The sequence below is a fragment of the Odontesthes bonariensis genome, chromosome 24 (assembly GCF_027942865.1).
Source record: "Odontesthes bonariensis isolate fOdoBon6 chromosome 24, fOdoBon6.hap1, whole genome shotgun sequence".
Classification (NCBI taxonomy): domain Eukaryota; kingdom Metazoa; phylum Chordata; class Actinopteri; order Atheriniformes; family Atherinopsidae; genus Odontesthes; species Odontesthes bonariensis.
The window spans coordinates 27,426,591-27,448,755 of NC_134529.1; the positions used below are offsets into that span (position 1 = coordinate 27,426,591).

Genomic DNA, 22,165 nt, shown 5'->3' on the forward strand with positions numbered 1-22,165 from the left:
GTACAGGATATTACACCATGGACTAGCATGCAACTTCACTTCACATCCATTAAAATATTGCAAAGCAACCTTTATCTGTGGACATAGCAAAGTTAGTTGTCCCATTTGTCTGGGAATTCTCTTTTCTGATAATGTGAATTTCAAGAATGAGTAATATGCATTGAGTACTTATATATATATATATATATATATATATATATATATTAATATGTGTACATTTTTCTATTAGCAATTTTGGGAAGTTAACAATAGCAGTTTCAAAGATCAGTTAATTGTTAACTCTCATCACCACAACTTGGCATGCAAGAGAACCAACTCCAAAAGCCCATCTGCCACAAAATTGTAAGGAAGATTTAAACTTTTTCTGTATATCACATATTAAACCTAGCCTGGGAATTCCCATGCTGCTTTGCGCGCGATTTCATTCCCACTGCAAAGGCAGCTTGGAAACCACTGCCCTTATTTTTGCCTGAGTTAGGGAACCAATCACAGGACGGGGGGGCAGCAAGACGATGACGACGTCTATGCGCGACACCGAAGCTTGTAGAGTGTTAATCAAATATGGCAGCGGACAAAACGTTAGCGTTCGATGCAGCCTTAAAAAGTGTTTTAAGTAGCTTAGAACGCAAGTTTACTTTTAAAAAAGAGCAACGTTTGGCGTTGAAAGATTTCATTGCCAAGAAGGATGTATTTGCTCTTCCATCGTCTTCTCATACACAGTAATGCGTCTTCTTCTTCCTCGTCGAATTTCTGTCGCTCTACATAGGCCATCTGGTATAAGTGATACAATTGGCTATGAATCGCGCGCAAAGCAGCATGGGAAGAACAGGACGCCATTTGATAGACATTCGTAGCCCCCAATAAACGGCTCTAGGCATTCGTAAACCACGCCTCAAATATGAGAAAATGCACATCTAGTTCCCAGACCACCATCTCATCGAGATGTGGACGCGTCAGCCAGGCTATATTAAACCTACAATCCTTGGAAAAGCAGGGGGCACTCAGATTTGAACTGAGGACCTCTTGATCTGCAGTCAAATGCTCTACCACTGAGCTATACCCCCCTGTATGTAGTTTTTGTCAAATACTTATTAGTAAAAGTTACAATTCCATATGGCAGAAGCATTGACCATCATGTTTCCGATGCCAACACAAAACATGTCATTGATAGAATATGTGTAATTATTGGGGGGTATAGCTCAGTGGTAGAGCATTTGACTGCAGATCAAGAGGTCCTCAGTTCAAATCTGGGTGCCCCCTATAATTATGACACTATCAGGTTAGTTATCTTCTCAATTCTTAAAGGCATTGAGAAAACTTTCTAATTTCTGAGGAAAAGACAAATGTGGTGTTTAAAGCAAACATATTAAACATGCTTAACAGTGGGTTTATGTTGGTAGTACTAAAGTTGAGAAGTAATCAATGTATCTCAAGGCAGACTGTACAGGATATTACACCATGGACTAGCATGCAACTTCACTTCACATCCATTAAAATATTGCAAAGCAACCTTTATCTGTGGACATAGCAAAGTTAGTTGTCCCATTTGTCTGGGAATTCTCTTTTCTGATAATGTGAATTTCAAGAATGAGTAATATTTATTGAGTACTTATATATATATATATATATATTAATATGTGTACATTTTTCTATTAGCAATTTTGGGAAGTTAACAATAGCAGTTTCAAAGATCAGTTAATTGTTAACTCTCATCACCACAACTTGGCATGCAAGAGAACCAACTCCAAAAGCCCATCTGCCACAAAATTGTAAGGAAGATTTAAACTTTTTCTGTATATCACATATTAAACCTAGCCTGGGAATTCCCATGCTGCTTTGCGCGCGATTTCATTCCCACTGCAAAGGCAGCTTGGAAACCACTGCCCTTATTTTTGCCTGAGTTAGGGAACCAATCACAGGACGGGGGGGCAGCAAGACGATGACGACGTCTATGCGCGACACCGAAGCTTGTAGAGTGTTAATCAAATATGGCAGCGGACAAAACGTTAGCGTTCGATGCAGCCTTAAAAAGTGTTTTAAGTAGCTTAGAACGCAAGTTTACTTTTAAAAAAGAGCAACGTTTGGCGTTGAAAGATTTCATTGCCAAGAAGGATGTATTTGCTCTTCCATCGTCTTCTCATACACAGTAATGCGTCTTCTTCTTCCTCGTCGAATTTCTGTCGCTCTACATAGGCCATCTGGTATAAGTGATACAATTGGCTATGAATCGCGCGCAAAGCAGCATGGGAAGAACAGGACGCCATTTGATAGACATTCGTAGCCCCCAATAAACGGCTCTAGGCATTCGTAAACCACGCCTCAAATATGAGAAAATGCACATCTAGTTCCCAGACCACCATCTCATCGAGATGTGGACGCGTCAGCCAGGCTATATTAAACCTACAATCCTTGGAAAAGCAGGGGGCACTCAGATTTGAACTGAGGACCTCTTGATCTGCAGTCAAATGCTCTACCACTGAGCTATATCCCCCTGTATGTAGTTTTTGTCAAATACTTATTAGTAAAAGTTACAATTCCATATGGCAGAAGCATTGACCATCATGTTTCCGATGCCAACACAAAACATGTCATTGATAGAATATGTGTAATTATTGGGGGGTATAGCTCAGTGGTAGAGCATTTGACTGCAGATCAAGAGGTCCTCAGTTCAAATCTGGGTGCCCCCTATAATTATGACACTATCAGGTTAGTTATCTTCTCAATTCTTAAAGGCATTGAGAAAACTTTCTAATTTCTGAGGAAAAGACAAATGTGGTGTTTAAAGCAAACATATTAAACATGCTTAACAGTGGGTTTATGTTGGTAGTACTAAAGTTGAGAAGTAATCAATGTATCTCAAGGCAGACTGTACAGGATATTACACCATGGACTAGCATGCAACTTCACTTCACATCCATTAAAATATTGCAAAGCAACCTTTATCTGTGGACATAGCAAAGTTAGTTGTCCCATTTGTCTGGGAATTCTCTTTTCTGATAATGTGAATTTCAAGAATGAGTAATATGCATTGAGTACTTATATATATATATATATATATTAATATGTGTACATTTTTCTATTAGCAATTTTGGGAAGTTAACAATAGCAGTTTCAAAGATCAGTTAATTGTTAACTCTCATCACCACAACTTGGCATGCAAGAGAACCAACTCCAAAAGCCCATCTGCCACAAAATTGTAAGGAAGATTTAAACTTTTTCTGTATATCACATATTAAACCTAGCCTGGGAATTCCCATGCTGCTTTGCGCGCGATTTCATTCCCACTGCAAAGGCAGCTTGGAAACCACTGCCCTTATTTTTGCCTGAGTTAGGGAACCAATCACAGGACGGGGGGGCAGCAAGACGATGACGACGTCTATGCGCGACACCGAAGCTTGTAGAGTGTTAATCAAATATGGCAGCGGACAAAACGTTAGCGTTCGATGCAGCCTTAAAAAGTGTTTTAAGTAGCTTAGAACGCAAGTTTACTTTTAAAAAAGAGCAACGTTTGGCGTTGAAAGATTTCATTGCCAAGAAGGATGTATTTGCTCTTCCATCGTCTTCTCATACACAGTAATGCGTCTTCTTCTTCCTCGTCGAATTTCTGTCGCTCTACATAGGCCATCTGGTATAAGTGATACAATTGGCTATGAATCGCGCGCAAAGCAGCATGGGAAGAACAGGACGCCATTTGATAGACATTCGTAGCCCCCAATAAACGGCTCTAGGCATTCGTAAACCACGCCTCAAATATGAGAAAATGCACATCTAGTTCCCAGACCACCATCTCATCGAGATGTGGACGCGTCAGCCAGGCTATATTAAACCTACAATCCTTGGAAAAGCAGGGGGCACTCAGATTTGAACTGAGGACCTCTTGATCTGCAGTCAAATGCTCTACCACTGAGCTATACCCCCCTGTATGTAGTTTTTGTCAAATACTTATTAGTAAAAGTTACAATTCCATATGGCAGAAGCATTGACCATCATGTTTCCGATGCCAACACAAAACATGTCATTGATAGAATATGTGTAATTATTGGGGGGTATAGCTCAGTGGTAGAGCATTTGACTGCAGATCAAGAGGTCCTCAGTTCAAATCTGGGTGCCCCCTATAATTATGACACTATCAGGTTAGTTATCTTCTCAATTCTTAAAGGCATTGAGAAAACTTTCTAATTTCTGAGGAAAAGACAAATGTGGTGTTTAAAGCAAACATATTAAACATGCTTAACAGTGGGTTTATGTTGGTAGTACTAAAGTTGAGAAGTAATCAATGTATCTCAAGGCAGACTGTACAGGATATTACACCATGGACTAGCATGCAACTTCACTTCACATCCATTAAAATATTGCAAAGCAACCTTTATCTGTGGACATAGCAAAGTTAGTTGTCCCATTTGTCTGGGAATTCTCTTTTCTGATAATGTGAATTTCAAGAATGAGTAATATGCATTGAGTACTTATATATATATATATATATATTAATATGTGTACATTTTTCTATTAGCAATTTTGGGAAGTTAACAATAGCAGTTTCAAAGATCAGTTAATTGTTAACTCTCATCACCACAACTTGGCATGCAAGAGAACCAACTCCAAAAGCCCATCTGCCACAAAATTGTAAGGAAGATTTAAACTTTTTCTGTATATCACATATTAAACCTAGCCTGGGAATTCCCATGCTGCTTTGCGCGCGATTTCATTCCCACTGCAAAGGCAGCTTGGAAACCACTGCCCTTAGTTTTGCCTGAGTTAGGGAACCAATCACAGAACGGGGGTCAGCAAGACGATGACGATGTCTATGCGCGTCACCGAAGCTTGTAGAGTGTTAATCCAACATGGCAGCGGACACAAGTTACCGTTCGATGCAGCCTTAGAAAGTGTTTTAAGTAGCTTAGAACGCAAGTTTACTTTTAAAAAAGAGCAACGTTTGGCGTTGAAAGATTTCATTGCCAAGAAGGATGTATTTGCTCTACCATCATCTTCTCATACACAGTAAAGCGTCTTCTTCTTCCTCGTCGAATTTCTGTCGCTCTACATACGTCATCTGGTATAAGTGATACAATTGGCTATGAATCGCGCACAAAGCAGCATGGGAAGAACCAGACGCCATTTGATAGACATTCGTAGCACCCAATAAACGGCTCTAGGCATTCGTAAATCACGCCTCAAATACGAGAAAATGCACATCTAGTTCCCAGACCACCATCTCAACGAGATGTGGACGCGTCAGCCAGGCTATATTAAACCTACAATCCTTGGAAAAGCAGGGGGCACTCAGATTTGAACTGAGGACCTCTTGATCTGCAGTCAAATGCTCTACCACTGAGCTATATTGACCATCATGTTTCTGATGCCAACACAAAACATGTCATTGATAGAATATGTGTAATTATTGGGGGGTATAGCTCAGTGGTAGAGCATTTGACTGCAGATCAAGAGGTCCTCAGTTCAAATCTGGGTGCCCCCTATAATTATGACACTATCAGGTTACTTATCTTCTCAATTCTTAAAGGCATTGAGAAAACTTTCTGATTTCTGAGGAAAAGACAAATGTGGTGTTTAAAGCAAACATATTAAACATGCTTAACAGTGGGTTTATGTTGGTAGTACTAAAGTTGAGAAGTAATCAATGTATCTCAAGGCAGACTGTACAGGATATTACACCATGGACTAGCATGCAACTTCACTTCACATCCATTAAAATATTGCAAAGCAACCTTTATCTGTGGACATAGCAAAGTTAGTTGTCCCATTTGTCTGGGAATTCTCTTTTCTGATAATGTGAATTTCAAGAATGAGTAATATGCATTGAGTACTTATATATATATATATATATATATATATATATATATATATATATATATATATTAATATGTATTCTGTATATCACATATTAAACCTAGCCTGGGAATTCCCATGCTGCTTTGCGCGCGATTTCATTCCCACTGCAAAGGCAGCTTGGAAACCACTGCCCTTAGTTTTGCCTGAGTTAGGGAACCAATCACAGAACGGGGGTCAGCAAGACGATGACGACGTCTATGCGCGACACCGAAGCTTATAGAGTGTTAATCCAACATGGCAGCGGACACAAGTTACCGTTCGATGCAGCCTTAGAAAGTGTTTTAAGTAGCTTAGAACGCAAGTTTATTTTTAAAAAAGAGCAACGTTTGGCGTTGAAAGATTTCATTGCCAAGAAGGATGTATTTGCTCTGCCATCATCTTCTCATACACAGTAAAGCGTCTTCTTCTTCCTCGTCGAATTTCTGTCGCTCTACATACGTCATCTGGTATAAGTGATACAATTGGCTTTGAATCGCGCACAAAGCAGCATGGGAAGAACCAGACGCCATTTGATAGACATCCGTAGCGCCCAATAAACGGCTCTAGGCATTCGTAAACCACGCCTCAAATACGAGAAAATGCACATCTAGTTCCCAGACCACCATCTCATCGAGATGTGGACGCGTCAGCCAGACTATATTAAACCTACAATCCTTGGAAAAGCAGGGGGCACTCAGATTTGAACTGAGGACCTCTTGATCTGCAGTCAAATGCTCTACCACTGAGCTATACCCCCCTGTATGTAGTTTCTGTCAAATACTTTTTAGTAAAAGTTCCAATTCCATATGGCAGAAGCATTGACCGTCATGTTTCCGATGCCAACACAAAACATGTCATTGATAGAATATGTGTAATTATTCGGGGGTATAGCTCAGTGGTAGAGCATTTGACTGCAGATCAAGAGGTCCTCAGTTCAAATCTGGGTGCCCCCTATAATTATGACACTATCAGGTTAGTTATCTTCTCAATTCTTAAAGGCATTGAGAAAACTTTCTAATTTCTGAGGAAAAGACAAATGTGGTGTTTAAAGCAAACATATTAAACATGCTTAACAGTGGGTTTATGTTGGTAGTACTAAAGTTGAGAAGTAATCAATGTATCTCAAGGCAGACTGTACAGGATATTACACCATGGACTAGCATGCAACTTCACTTCACATCCATTAAAATATTGCAAAGCAACCTTTATCTGTGGACATAGCAAAGTTAGTTGTCCCATTTGTCTGGGAATTCTCTTTTCTGACAATGTGAATTTCAAGAATGAGTAATATGCATTGAGTACTTATATCTATATATATATATATATATATATATATATATATATATATATATATATATATATACATATATATATATATATATATATATATTAATATGTGTACATTTTTCTATTAGCAATTTTGGGAAGTTAACAATAGCAGTTTCAAAGATCAGTTAATTGTTAACTCTCATCACCACAACTTGGCATGCAAGAGAACCAACTCCAAAAGCCCATCTGCCACAAAATTGTAAGGAAGATTTAAACTTTTTCTGTATATCACATATTAAACCTAGCCTGGGAATTCCCATGCTGCTTTGCACGCGATTTCATTCCCACTGCAAAGGCAGCTTGGAAACCACTGCCCTTATTTTTGCCTGAGTTAGGGAACCAATCACAGAACGGGGGTCAGCAAGACGATGACGACGTCTATGCGCGACACCGAAGCTTGTAGAGTGTTAATCCAACATGGCAGCGGACACAAGTTACCGTTCGATGCAGCCTTAGAAAGTGTTTTAAGTAGCTTAGAACGCAAGTTTATGTCACGTTTTGGGTTTTGTGTTGTATATTTTCTGTTGGGCAACGTCCCTGGTATCAACTGTGTAATCGCTGGGACTAACATGGACTCCATATATGGACTGGGGATTATTGGTTGTAAAGGATGGACTGATGCGATTGGTGGGACTGATTGATTCGGGGCGGGATAAATGCTTTTTATATGCGGGGGATTTGTCACTGGGGGGGCTTTTTCCTTGGGCCAGCGCGGCGACGTCACCAGGCCGCGACAGAACCGGCCCAGCTGATGCGACCACAACAACATCGCCACCAGCTGAAGCAGCAGGAGATTCACGGCGATTTGAGGATGGGCATGATCGCACGCCTGCTAAAGGAAAGTGCTTTATTTCTCCCTATGTTCTCGTGGCGTGCATGAGCTATGTGCTAGTCTCCTGGTGCCAGTAGATGTGTTTTGTTCCGAGGTGCCCGGGGACTCGAGGAGTGCTGGAGGGAAACCGGAGCCGGCGTCAGGAGCCAGGAGGGCAGTGACGCGAGACAGGAGATCTTCACGCAGATGAGAGGGATTGTCGTGGAGGTATTGCTGGAAGTCTGGTGGCTGGAGGCTGATGAGCTGGACTGTGTGAAGGGAGATCCGTGGCCCATTATTCCGCCTGGTAGCACGGCCGCCACGTCGGATCCGTGAGTCATACGTGGACTGGGGGTATAGCTAAGTTGCTTTGTTTTTGTCGGGTCGGCGGCTTTCCCACACCGACCCGACGTGGACTCTTTTGCTCTGTGTTGGGTGGCAGCGCATCTGCTTGGTGCTAGCAGATCCCCGTGAACTCCTCTTCGATGGTGTAACGCATTATTGCTAAATGAAGTCAGTGACCTGGTGTGAGTAGAATAGAGTAATATACGAGTGTCATTTTATGCTAGCGTGTTGGTTGCTGATTTACTCTTATATCCATGAGCAGTAGTCCCTATGGGATTGGAGGGGGTTGCTTTTGGTGTGCTGTGATTTATAGCATTAGTTGCATGCGGTGATCTGAGTCTTTGTGTTGCTGTGCTGATATTGCTGTGTTGGGGTGTAATTTATTGACTATTATTTTGCTGCATTTTTTTTTTGGTGTTTATTTGGGCTCGACCATGCCATTGGGACTATTGCTGTGACCGTTGTGTGCCGTGAACCTTTGCATGAACTGTTTGCTGTGCGTAAACTCCTGACTGATTGTGCTTTGATGTGCCTAATTTGGGGTGTATTGTGGTATTAACTGTGCCACTCTTGGTTGGGTTTGGGGTGGGGGACCTGCCTGTTATCACAGTGTGGCTGCTGCCCATGAAAATAAAACCTTTAAACTGATTCCTCTGTTCTGGTGTTTTGTGTCTCCGAGGGGATTGGGTCTGTGGTGAGCCACGACATTTACTTTTAAAAAAGAGCAACGTTTGGCGTTGAAAGATTTCATTGCCAAGAAGGATGTATTTGCTCTGCCATCGTCTTCTCATACACAGTAAAGCGTCTTCTTCTTCCTCGTCGAATTTCTGTCGCTCTACATACGTCATCTGGTATAAGTGATACAATTGGCTATGAATCGCGCACAAAGCAGCATGGGAAGAACCAGACGCCATTTGATAGACATTCGTAGCGCCCAATAAACGGCTCTAGGCATTCGTAAACCACGCCTCAAATACGAGAAAATGCACATCTAGTTCCCAGACCACCATCTCATCGAGATGTGGACGCGTCAGCCAGGCTATATTAAACCTACAATCCTTGGACAATCAGGGGGCACCCAGATTTGAACTGAGGACCTCTTGATCTGCAGTCAAATGCTCTACCACTGAGCTATACCCCCCTGTATGTAGTTTCTGTCAAATACTTATTAGTAAAAGTTCCAATTCCATATGGCAGAAATATTGACCATCATGTTTCCGATGCCAACACAAAACATGTCATTGATAGAATATGTGTAATTTTTGGGGGGTATAGCTCAGTGGTAGAGCATTTGACTGCAGATCAAGAGGTCCTCAGTTCAAATCTGGGTGCCCCCTATAATTATGACACTATCAGGTTAGATATCTTCTCAATTCTTAAAGGCATTGAGAAAACTTTCTGATTACTGAGGAAAAGACAAATGTGGTGTTTAAAGCAAACATATTAAACATGCTTAACAGTGGGTTTATGTTGGTAGTACTAAAGTTGAGAAGTAATCAATGTATCTAAAGGCAGACTGTACAGGATATTACACCATGGACTAGCATGCAACTTCACTTCCATTAAAATATTGCAAAGCAACCTTTATCTGTGGACATAGCAGTATTAGTTGTCCCATTTTGCTGGGAATTTTCTATTCTGATAATGTGAATTTCAAAAATGAGTAATATGCATTGAGTACTGATATAAATATGTATTAGGGCTGGGAAACGATTACAATTTTTTATCTAATTAATCACATGATTTCCCTGATTAATCACGATTAATCGCATTTGTACGCAAAATCCAAAAATTAATTCAAAAGTAGTGTATAGCTTTTGTTATAAAGTTTTATTTTAAATTTACTGCAATATGAATGAAAGTGCCATAACATTTGTTGGGGCATTTGTTAACACACTTTTAACATCAGCATCTTTCTGTAGTTTTTATGTAGAAGCCTCGCTCCACTGTCTGTTTCCTTGAATGACTTTCTGCTATCAGTTGTGTGTTTTGCCTTGAAGTTATATTTTAGACTGGAACTACTACGCTGAGAAGACAATTCAACTTGGCAGTGTTTACAGATGACTTTGGTTCTGTCGACTCCGCCGTATGGAAGAACTTTTAAATGAAAATGGCCGAGTAAATGTTCCGTACCCTTCTCCGTTTTTGTTGGATTCACCGATTACTTTCTTTTCCGGTTCCACAGCAGACAGCAACAGACTTTTACAAAATAAAAGCCTGTGAGCAACAGACTTTTACAATAACAAAATAAATAATAAAACCTGCACTAATGCGCGAAAAAATATTTGTCGTTGTTAAATAATTAATGAGTTAAAGCTATGGTAGGTAATCCTAGAGAGCTAGCAAGAGAGCTAGCAAGATTCGAAAGTGTCCACTCCTCTAAGCTCCACCCCCCCCTCCCCATTCCGTCAGTGCTTCATCCAAAGCCGGTGGAACCGCATGCGCACATGGAGCAGGGAGCCGGCAGAGGGGGGCGTAGGCAGAAAGCAGAGGCATCTGATTGGTTTTTTGTAGGCGACCAATCCGAGATCAGCGGGACGCTGATCTCGGATTGGTCAGCTTTTTCTCAGTCCTGCAGCTGCCACAGAGGTCTGATTATTTTCGTCCCTTTTTCTAAATACATCTTGTGTAGATTTCTCTCAGGATAGACGGACCATTTCACCCAGTATTACAAAATGTGTTTCTGAACAGGATTACCTACCATGCCTTTAACGCTATAATAACGAGTTAACTCACCCAGCCCTAGTTTTTACAAATGGTTCAAGTATTGGAGAGAAGCCAATGAAAAGACAACATTTATCTAATTTGTAATGTGATGCTTCTCAATTTCTGTTCCAAGAATCAAACTATTATGGAGAACAGTTTCCATCTATACATAGTCCTTCAGTGTTTTAGAAATGAGGTAAATTCATGAATGATCTTTGACCTAAAATATCCTGATCAGTTCCAAAGGTGAACAGAAAACATTCTTTTCATAATTTTTATCGACAGAATTTCTAGGCGCAGCCAGGGCGTTGAGGAGGTCCGTTTTGGCGACCTCAGAATCGGGTCACTGCTCTTTGCGAATGATGTGGTTCTGTTAGCGTCGTCGGGCCGTGACCTTCAGCTCTCACTGGATCGGTTTGGAGTCGAGTGTGAAGCGGCTGGGATGAGAATCAGCACCTCAGAATCCGAGACCATGGTCCTCGGCTGGAAAAGGGTGGAATGCCCTCTCCCAGTTGAGAATGAGATCCTTCCCCAAGTACAGGAGTTCAAGTATCTCGGGGTCTTGTTCATGAGTGAGGGACAAATGGAGCGGGAGAAGACAGACGGATCGGTGCAGCGTCTGCAGTGATGCGGGCTCTGCACCGGCCCGTCGTGGTGAAGAAGGAGCTGAGCCAGAAGGCGAAGCTCTCGATTTACCGCTCAATCTATGTTCCTACCCTCACCTATGGTCACGAGCTGTGGGTAGTGACCGAGAGAACGAGATCGCGAATACAAGCGGCCGAAATGAGTTTCCTCCGCAGGGTGTCTGGGCTCTCCCTTAGAGATAGGGTGAGAAGCTCGGTCATCCGGGAGGGGCTCGGAGTAGAACCGCTGCTCCTCCGCATCGAGAGGAGTCAGATGAGGTGGCTCGGGCATCTGGTTTGGATGCCTCCTGGACGCCTCCCTGGTGAGGTGTTCCGGGCCCGTCCCACTGGGAAGAGACCCCGGGGAAGACCCAGGACACGTTGGAGAGACTATGTCTCTCAGCTGGCCTGGGAATGCCTAGGGTCCCCCCAGAAGAGCTGGAGGAAGTGGCCGGGGACAGAGACGTCTGGGTTTCTCTGCTTAAGCTGCTGCCCCCGTGACCCGGTGGTCAGAACATGGAAAAGATCTTGAATGGGAAGGCAACTGTGGTGTTAGTGGTAATTGGAGCTCTCAGGGCTGTGACCCCTGTACTGGGGGAGTGGCTCCAACAGATCCCAGGAACAAGATCAGAGATCTCTGGACCCCAGCCTGAAAAGAGGGGAACCGCCCACAAGAAGGACGAGTGTGGAGTTTTATTTGCTAGGACTGAGTGAGACATCAACTAAGTTTTGATTTGTTGTCTTTTGGTTTCTTAGATTGATATTATGATAAGATCCTCTGGTTTTGCTATGTTAGTTGGTTTGATTTGTGGAGACTTATTTCTTGTGTATTCCGTTTAGATAATTGTTACAGGACTCAGATCTGTTCACTTTGGTTTTCTCCATTGTTTTCTATCACTGCCCCATGATGTCCTCAGTTGCCATTTCTTTCTTTTGATTGCCATGTTCTCGTTTTTTTGTTCTCGTTTACTTGATTGCATTCACTTATCCAATCACAACTCCCAGATATGCTCCTGGGTTTTCATTATTCAGTGCCAGCTGCATGTCATGGCTGTCCCCTTGTCAACTAGTTTGGTGGTTTCTTCCAAGCTCAGATTCTTGATTATTTAGTTTTTTCTATTTCTGGCTATGTCTGCTTTTAGCTTAATAAACATATATTTGGAATATATTCAGCTACAGATTGTGTCTGCCTCTTACCTGTTCAGTCTTGTGTTTGGTTTATCCTTCTCATCTTGTCTTTATGGATTGTGAAATGAAGAAATAGTAAATTTGTTCAAAGGTTGAATATAAGTTAATGAGCTCACCATCGCTGCCCATGTCTGTTGACCTGTGTTAGATTCTTTATTCATCTCAAGAGAAATTTAGGGATTGACTTGCTGACACATTCAAAACAACAACAACAAAAAAAGACTTTCAAAGAAATAATCTAAGATTAGAAGGATAAGAAACTGCAACACAAAAGAATAAAACGTAAAAACTGGATGGATATCATGGATATACAAAAATACAAATATAAATGCAACGCGGGATGTAAAGTAAGGTTGTGGAATAGTTTAGTTTGATGAACCCATCTCATCTCCATTTATATGGCTATGTCACAAGTTCTCATGTCATTAAAGAGCACCTGCTATAAATATATAAGAGAGACTCATTCTGGCTATTTATCGACATTCAAAAAATGACCTGGTCAAACCAGGTGTGACATCAGCCATTTCTGCATGTCTTTAGATGAACAGAAATGTTTCTTTTACTAGGTCTTCTCTCTATAAAACATCGCAGGAGGGCTTACTTAGATTTGCAAAGTTGCATCTGAGCAAGATGTGCAAATGTTTGGGCATGGTGCACTACACCACTGTTTATGAAAACTAAACGAAGACTGAAATATCTTAACTGTTGTTTAATAGATTATTCTGATGATGTGAAAAGATGTTCATGCTCTCCTCAGGGGAGTTTTATAATTACCTCAGTTATCTCTTTATCTGTGGTCAATTACCTGCTAAGCTCGCAAGATTTCTATCAGCCTCTGTTGTAAAGTGCTAATTATTAAATGTTACCATTCAAATGTGATGAATATGATAATGACCATAGTAAACCTCAAGGTACTCTTTAATTTGAGTCACTGTCAGATGTGCATAAATTATTTATGACATAAACTAATGGACATTCAGGTACATTTAAGTGAAGTTCAGAAACTTTCGCACTGATCTTAGTTGAAATCAACAACAAACATTTGATGAATTCTGCAATAATCATATAGATAGATAGATAAGTACTTTATTCATCCCAATTTGGGAAATTATTGTGTTGCAGCAGCGTACGGTATAAAAGATATGTAAACATTTAAAGGAAAAACAAGCAAATAGAATAAAAATAGAGAATAAACATCAGCCATAAACAAATCTACAGTATAGAATAAACATCAGAGAAATAAACATTAGCTATATACAAATCTACAGTATGAAGAGTAGGTTAAATAATAATAATAATAGTACTACTAATAATAATATTAATAATAATAATAAACATCAGTAAACTAAATAAAAACAGATTTGTACATTTAACAATAAAGGTAAAAATAAATTTAACTGGGCAGACTGAACCAATAAGAAATACAGGGTACATGGATAAAATATGGGATATATGGATAATTTATTTTACTATGATGATATTTGTGCAAATGTTATTAGTGCAAAATGAGCAGTTGAGACGAAAAAGGTGAAAAATCTGCTGCAACAGGCTGCTACCTAGGGTGTGCACCATTTTCTGTCTTTATTCTCATTTTTGCAACAATAGTCACCAGAAATTTCAATGTTGTAGAAGCAATTAAAGAATATTCTGCGATAGCAGCCTCTGTGTCGCATTTATCACTCAGTGGTACGAATTGAGATATCTGGTATCATGACATTGAGGGCATCCTTAAAGATCTCATACAAGTATCTACCAAAAGACATAAATACATCTTGAGCTGACAGTAAATTTTACATTTTGAATCTTGACACCTTTTGCCCGTTATGACTGGTTGCACCTTTTTCTATTTTTTCAATTCACACAAAGGAACAAAGATGTCTCTCTGCTGTCAAAACCAGGAACACTGCCTGCAGCAAAGCAAATGCTGGCAAGCTAATAAAGATATCTACTGTTACCTCCAACTAGAGATTGTGGAGGGAAAAGTCTAGAACGTTATTTTTGACTCTGCAGAGCAGAAGTGACAGCATGTATCTGGCTAAAAAAATAATGAGCCTGGAATGCACACTCATCGCTTTAGCAGCAGCTTCTTTTTGTGATTGTACAGAGGAGGAGAGTCTTGCCCATTCACACTCCAGAATGCTCTTGTTTCTTGAGAAAGTTGCTCAGTTGACAGTTGCTCAGTCAAGGCTCACCTTTCACGTTATAAATGTTCAACTGAAGCAGTCATTTTCCACCTGAATGAGGCTGCAAAAAGCCTGAAAATGCAGCTGCATAAAAGGAACGCTGAGACTGACTTCCTGTGATGGTTGGAAATCAGTGGCTGTGACCACCTGTGTAATGACTTCAGTTGTGGAAACTTCTCTTTTTCCTGTGTGTAAATACAGAAGAGAAAAATTAATATAAAAAAACTAGCAGTTATCAAGCAGGTTTCACCTGTGAGCGCTCTTTATTTTCCCGTTTTAGCACACAGCCTGATGTGACAAGTAAACGTAATCAAACAAGGCTTCTTTTTAAGCTGAAATATTGCCAATGGCGGAGAATAAAATAAGTATGGTGTAATCCCAATTTAAAGAACTGGAGAGTGAACCTGTTTTGTAAAAAGTGACCTGGGGGTGCACACACTCTTTATGAGCTCAGATGCTGGACTGTTTACAAAACAGTCAGATTAGTAAAAATGACTTCAATCACCACTATAATGTCCTAATTGAATTTGACTCAACATGAGCAACACTGTTACTAAATGCTATATTAGCATCAACACAGACTCCAACACAGAATTTTATTTAGTTCAATTAAATTCAGTGTCTGTCTGCCCATGTAGTCTTAAAGCTGAGCAGGGACGTAGCGAGGCATACAGCTGTACAGGGGCACAGGCCCCCAGCCAGAACACCACCACCAACACTGCCTTACTGAATACAGAAAATAAGCCTGTACTGGATGCATGAGAAAATTTTTTCAAATTTGCATGAACCTCAACAGGTTTACCAGAGCTATACGCTATCTATATTACCAATATTGTTTCAATCAGAATTTCACAAGATAAGTTTTTTTCGAACAAGGGAGACCCAAACTTTTTCCATTAAGTAAATAAGACACTGGGTGAAGCAGAGGGCCAGATAATATTAGCAGTAGATTTTAATCAAGTTTCAGATCCCTTATTGGATAGGGGCAAATTTAGTGGCCCAATTATATCTAAGGATAGAGCTGCAATACAAATGATCAGTGAGGATATGGGATTGGTGAACATATGGCGACTGATAAATCAGTGACAGGCAGTGCTTAATTTGTAAAGTGGGATGAGTGGCTCCGGTGCGATAAAAAAGCGTGGGGGGGGGGCACGCTTTCGAGCAACCCTGTGCGCCACACCGAAAATAATCTGGGCATGTATTGTAGGCCTAATAACGATAGTCACATCGAATCCGGATAGAGTACAAATTCCTAAGTTCAATGCTGTATTTAGTCAACAAAGCAAGACAATACAGTATAACTAAAGCCAGGTGTTTGTTTTACTTTAAACTGTTCTTTGGTCCAAATTTCCCCAGATGCTTGCGTCACCTCCATCAGTAACGACGAGACCTTCCCGCTCATCATTCCCTCTGACTGGTGCACTAGCTTCGCTGTCATCCTTCGCCGTCTCACTGTTATCTTTGGGATCCGGCTGTCCAGACGATTTGAAAAACATCAACAAACTTCCTTGCTTCTTTTGCATTTTCTCGTAGGCTACGAACACTACACCACCGCCACTTTACAAACTCTCTGGCTAACTGTCCAATAGAACGGAAGTGTGCACCATCCTTTTCCGTAATATAGATATTTTCAGTATCTTGTTTCATGACAGAAATCACCAACAAGACGGATATAGAAACCAGACATTTACACTAAATAAACTTTAATTTATGACGGATGATGGCTATAAATAGCTGGCGGAGCCAACGTCAGAGGTTCCAGAGCGCGCTCCCTCTGTAAAAAGTGACACGCTCCCTCTCAAATTAAGCCCTGGTGGCAGGGAATATACCTTTTATTCACGCTGCCACCAATCCTATTCCAGGATTGACATGCTTTTGATATCGAGCACTATAATGAAACAAGTCGTTAATTGTACAGTCAATCCAATGGCTCTCTCAGATCATGCAGCAGTTGAGCTTAGCATTGACATAAATACTGACACTGAGAAAAAAGGTAGATGGAGAATGAATACATTGTGGAAGTTGCCTTTAGGCGAAAAGATGAGCCGAAAACTTCTCACATTAAGACTCTGTGAGTCGCGTTTATTAACTGACAAAAACTGACAGTTCCAACTGACAAAAACTGACAGTTCCAACTGACAGCTCGCGCATCAACAGAACAGCTGTTATCATGAAACGTCACCGAATCTCTTAAAGAGACCGCAACTATTAAATGCATCATAACATTAAAGACGATGAACCAACAACATAACAGATAACAGAACACATATAAGAAAGTGAATTATGCCGTCAGTGTTGAGAGCACTACACATGCCCCCCCAGAATTCACTCTAACAGAAAACCTGATAAAAAAATATCAACGGCGTGGGGGGCGAATCAAACGTCCAGTGCGGCTCCGCCGAATTTGAGAGTGCGGAACCGCCCCCTCAGTGGCTGTCTGTGGGGCTCCCCTGCGGCATGGTCGAGGGGCAGGAGGAACGGAAAGGGGGGGCCTAGTCAGAGGCCGTCCCCATTTTGGGGGCTGCACCAACTCAACTGGCCTGGCCAGATCAAAGTGAGCTGGTTTAAGGCGGTCCACAGAAATACACTCCGGTTTGCCCCCAATGTCCACCACAAAGTGCTTGTCCCCAGTTTCCACAACACGGAAAGGGCCCTCGTAAGGCGGACGGAGAGGTCCGCGGTGCCCATCCACACGAATGAAAACATACCCAGCAGACTGTAGGCCACTGGGGACGTGAGAGTTTGGTAGACCATGGCAGGAGGTAGCAAGTGGAGCAAACAGCTTGGCATTGTCTAACAGGCTGGAGCGCTGGAGTGTGGCTGACCAAGGGGTCGTGGTGCTGGGGACGAAATCCCCGGGGACCCGCAGTGGCTGACCGTAGACCAGCTCTGCGGAGGAGGCCTGGAGGTCTTCCTTCGGCGCTGTCCTGATGCCCAGCATGACCCATGGGAGCTTGTCAGCCCAGGAACTGTCCTTCAGGCTGGCACGCAGGGAGGCTTTCATGGACCTGTGAAATCGTTCACAGAGGCCATTGCTCTGGGGGTGGTAGGCCGTGGTGCGGTGGAGTTTAACTCCCAAGCTCCCTGCGACAGCATTCCAAAGCTCGGAGGTAAACTGAGCGCCACGGTCTGAGGAAATGTCTGAAGGGGCGCCAAAACGGGACACCCAGGTGCCGATAAATGCCCGTGCCACGTCCGCTGATGTTATGGATGACAGTGGAACAGCCTCTGCCCACCGTGTGGTCCTGTCGACCATAGTGAGTACATGAGTGTAACCCTGCGAGGGTGGAAGTGGGCCAACTAGGTCGATGTTGACGTGGTCGAAACGTCGTTCAGGCACTTGAAATTGTTCCAGTGGCGCTTTGGTGTGGCGGTGTACTTTGGCACGTTGGCACTCCACACAGGTGTTCGCCCAGTCCCTCACATCCTTTTTAAGTCCGTGCCACACAAACTTTGCTGCCACCAGCTGTTGTGAGGCCTTGGTTCCGGGGTGTGAGAGGCTATGGATGGCGTCGAAAACAGGCCGCCTCCACTTCGCAGGCACAACAGGCCTAGGGGAGCCCATAGAGATGTCGCAAAGCAGAGTGGTGCCAGCGTCGTCGAATACCACATCCTGAAGCTGCAGCCCAGTAGCGGATGAACGGCAAGCCTGCACGTCCGGGTCTGTGGCCTGCTCCGTTGCCATGCTGCCGTAGTCCAAACCGAGGTGGACCGCCCCCGCAACAGCACGGGAGAGGCAGTCTGCAACCTGGTTGTGCTTCCCAGAAAGGTGTGCAATGTCCGTCGTGAACTCTGAGATGTAAGTCAGCTGCCGCTGTTGCCTGCCGGACCATGGCTGAGTGACTTTGGACATGGCGAAGGTCAGAGGCTTGTGGTCCACAAAAACGGTGAACTCGGCGATCCTTCCAGCAGTGAACGAAAGTGTCGGATGGCGAGGTACACTCCAAGTAGCTCCCGGTCGAAAGTGCTATACTTCCGTTCACTGGGACGTAACTGCCTGCTGAAAAAGGCGAGAGGCTGCCAAGCATTACCCACCCACTGCTCGTAAACCGCACCGACCGCGTAGTCCGAGGTGTCCGTGGTAAGTGCGATTGGGGCAGAGGAGGCGGGATGGGCCAACATGGCAGCCTTAGCCAGGGCTGTCTTAGCGTCCACAAAAGCCTTGTCTCTTTCCGGGTTCCAGTCCACAGTGTGCTTAGGCTTGGCACCTTTCAGAGCCTCGTACAGGGGATGCATGGTTTGGGCAGCCCTGGGGAGAAAACGGTGGTAAAAGTTAACCATGCCAAGGAACTCCTGTAAGGCTCTGACAGTGACTGGGCGTGGAAAAGTGGTGATGGCCTCCACTTTTGACGGAAGGGGAACAACCCCGTCCTTCGTGACTCTGTGCCCCAGAAAGTCTATGGTGGACCGACCGAACTCGCACTTGGCAGGATTGATGATGAGCCCGTGCTCGGTAAGTCGCTCGAACAGAGTGCGAAGGTGCGAAAGGTGCTCTGGAGGTGATGAACTGGCCACGAGGATGTCGTCAAGGTACACAAACAGAAAAGGCAGATCCCGTAACACAGAGTCCATGAGCCGCTGGAATGTTTGAGCAGCATTTTTGAGCCCAAATGGTGTGCGCAGGAACTCAAACAAACCAAACGGTGTGATTACAGCTGTTTTTGGAATGTCGCGAGGGTGTACGGGCACTTGATGGTATCCTCTGATCAGGTCCACCTTCGAAAACATGACCTTACCAGCCAGGTGCGCTGAAAAATCCTGGATGTGCGGCACTGGGTAGCGGTCAGGCGTTGTCGCGTCGTTGAGCCGTCGGTAGTCCCCGCAAGGACGCCAGCCCCCCCCTGGTTTGGGGACGAGGTGTAGGGGAGAGGCCCAAGGACTGTTGGAGCGTCGAACAATCCCCAGGCGCTCCATGGACTCGAACTCTGTCTTGGCTACGGCAAGCTTGTTCGGCTCGAGGCGTCGAGCGCGGGCGTACACAGGTGGGCCAGTGGTGTCGATGTGGTGCTCTACACCGTGCTTGGCTGTAGAAGAGGAGAAAGTGGGCTGGGTGAGTGCTGGAAACTCGGCGAGCAGCCGTTGGAAACTGTCCGTGACAGAGAGCAGGCTGGAGAGGTGTTCTGCACCAGAGTCGCTGAGCGCGCAGGCATAAGAACAGAAAGTGACGGCGTCGATCAAGCGCTGATTTTTAACGTCCACTAACAGTCCAAATGCACACAAAAAATCTGATCCTAAGAGGGGAACAGCGACTTTGGCAGTCACAAAGTCCCAGCCGAAGCATTGGCCGTCAAAACACAGTTCAACATGCCTTGTGCCGTATGTACGGATAGGGCTTCCTTGGCGTTTCCTGCTCCACTGAAGCTGCATGGAGAGCGGCATCGTTTGGCCTTGGGGCCAAACCTGGCATGGTAGTAGCACACACCTGAAGACTGCTGCCGACGCAGGGCTGCTGCTGCGATGAGCATGTGATCATCGGATATTTCTGATACAGCAACAGCACCAGCAGGAAGAAGGGCAGCTGCGCAGGGCTCTTGACTAGCCAGGAAACACTTGTCAGCCTCAGCAGCCCGTTCTCCACAATCAGTGCTGGCAGTGTTGGCCAAAGCAGCTCTCACATGAGCAGGCAGTTGGCGCAGGAAAAGGTGGAGGAAAAGGAAATCTGGCTTGTTGTCACCGAGCCCTTGAAGAGAGAAAAGCCTGCTAGCCCTCTCTGTGTCGGATAGTTCGAATGTTTTCAGTAAGTATTCTTTCAGAGTTTCATACTTTCTCGTCAGAGGAGGACGTTTAAGAAGGCTCACTACTCTCGATGCCGTAGAACTTCCGAGAGCAGATACCACATAGTAGTATTTCGTTTCGTCGGCCGTTATCTGACGCAAGGCAAACTGTGCCTCAGTCTGAGCGAACCAGGCAGAAGAAGACGATTCCCAGAATTCGGGGAGCTTGAGAGACACAGCGTTTGCGGTCATGGCGATCTGGATACGTCCAGTAAACAAACGTCGGGGTCACCAGTGTGGAAGTTGCCTTTAGGCGAAAAGATGAGCCGAAAACTTCTCACATTAAGACTCTGTGAGTCGCGTTTATTAACTGACAAAAACTCACAGTTCCAACTGACAAAAACTCACAGTTCCAACTGACAGCTCGAGCATCAACAGAACAGCTGTTATCATGAAACGTCACCGGATCTCTTAAAGAGACCGCAACTATTAAATGCATCATAACATTAAAGACGATGAACCAACAACATAACAGATAACAGAACACATATAAGAAAGTGAATTATGCCGTCAGTGTTGAGAGCACTACAACATCATTATTACAGGATGAATCCTTCAACCTATCGTTGAAGGACGATCTTATATCTTTTTTTAAATTAATGCTGGCAGTGCAACCTCAAAAGCGATGGAATGGGAAGCATCAAAAGCGTACATTAGGGAGAAAATGATAGCATATTCATCTAAAAAGAAAAAAGAGGTTCAGAAGAGAATAGAGTAGTTGGAATCTGAAATTAGAAGTCAGGAAATAGAACTATCAAAAAATTTCTCACATAAATCATATCGAGATATATGTAAGCTTAAATGTCAACTTCAAGAAATGTATAATAAAAAAGTGCAATACGCTCTATTCAGGCTGGGGACAAATTTCTATGAAGAGGGAGAGAAGACAGGTAAGCTGCTTTCCAGACAACTAAAACAACAAAATTCCTACAGTGTAATACCACGAATTAAGAAAGGAGATAAAATAGTTTTTTCAACAAAAGAAATAAATTAGGTATTTCAACAGTTCTATAAAGAACTATTTAACAACAGAGAATGAAATCAGGGATGCAGTTTCATGTATGAAATCAGGGAAGTCACCGGGCCTCAACGGATTCCGGGTGGAATATTACAAGCAGTATATAGATATCCCAGGACCTGTGGGAGAAGGATGTCATGACATGCTCATGACTTCTGGCCTAGTTACATCCTGGGCCTTGTTGACTGGTTCATATGAATATTGTTGATAGTTAGAATGAGCGTGTTGATGATAAACTGCGAAAGCTAGGCGCCTCCAGAGAGGGCCACGTACACTTGTTATGATAAAACGGTATAAAAGGGTGTCACAAGATGAGCTCGTCGGACATTTTGTACATTCTGTATGCACATTTGCTGTGA

General features: G+C 43.2%; 11 non-coding genes across 11 annotated transcripts; 6 read left to right on the forward strand and 5 right to left on the reverse strand.

Moving 5' to 3' along the window:
- Positions 1-992: 992 nt before the first annotated feature.
- On the reverse strand, positions 993-1,064 carry trnac-gca (transfer RNA cysteine (anticodon GCA)). The gene has a single exon. It is a non-coding gene; the product is annotated as a tRNA-Cys (tRNA).
- Positions 1,065-1,188: 124 nt separating this feature from the next.
- trnac-gca (transfer RNA cysteine (anticodon GCA)) lies at positions 1,189-1,260 on the forward strand. Its single transcript has one exon. It is a non-coding gene; the product is annotated as a tRNA-Cys (tRNA).
- Positions 1,261-2,419: 1,159 nt separating this feature from the next.
- trnac-gca (transfer RNA cysteine (anticodon GCA)) lies at positions 2,420-2,491 on the reverse strand. The gene has a single exon. It is a non-coding gene; the product is annotated as a tRNA-Cys (tRNA).
- A 124-nt stretch (positions 2,492-2,615) lies between these two features.
- trnac-gca (transfer RNA cysteine (anticodon GCA)) lies at positions 2,616-2,687 on the forward strand. The gene has a single exon. It is a non-coding gene; the product is annotated as a tRNA-Cys (tRNA).
- Positions 2,688-3,846: 1,159 nt separating this feature from the next.
- Positions 3,847-3,918, reverse strand: trnac-gca (transfer RNA cysteine (anticodon GCA)). The gene has a single exon. It is a non-coding gene; the product is annotated as a tRNA-Cys (tRNA).
- Positions 3,919-4,042: 124 nt separating this feature from the next.
- On the forward strand, positions 4,043-4,114 carry trnac-gca (transfer RNA cysteine (anticodon GCA)). Its single transcript has one exon. It is a non-coding gene; the product is annotated as a tRNA-Cys (tRNA).
- A 1,287-nt stretch (positions 4,115-5,401) lies between these two features.
- trnac-gca (transfer RNA cysteine (anticodon GCA)) lies at positions 5,402-5,473 on the forward strand. Its single transcript has one exon. It is a non-coding gene; the product is annotated as a tRNA-Cys (tRNA).
- Positions 5,474-6,511: 1,038 nt separating this feature from the next.
- Positions 6,512-6,583, reverse strand: trnac-gca (transfer RNA cysteine (anticodon GCA)). Its single transcript has one exon. It is a non-coding gene; the product is annotated as a tRNA-Cys (tRNA).
- A 124-nt stretch (positions 6,584-6,707) lies between these two features.
- trnac-gca (transfer RNA cysteine (anticodon GCA)) lies at positions 6,708-6,779 on the forward strand. Its single transcript has one exon. It is a non-coding gene; the product is annotated as a tRNA-Cys (tRNA).
- Positions 6,780-9,380: 2,601 nt separating this feature from the next.
- On the reverse strand, positions 9,381-9,452 carry trnac-gca (transfer RNA cysteine (anticodon GCA)). The gene has a single exon. It is a non-coding gene; the product is annotated as a tRNA-Cys (tRNA).
- A 124-nt stretch (positions 9,453-9,576) lies between these two features.
- trnac-gca (transfer RNA cysteine (anticodon GCA)) lies at positions 9,577-9,648 on the forward strand. The gene has a single exon. It is a non-coding gene; the product is annotated as a tRNA-Cys (tRNA).
- Positions 9,649-22,165: the final 12,517 nt, after the last annotated feature.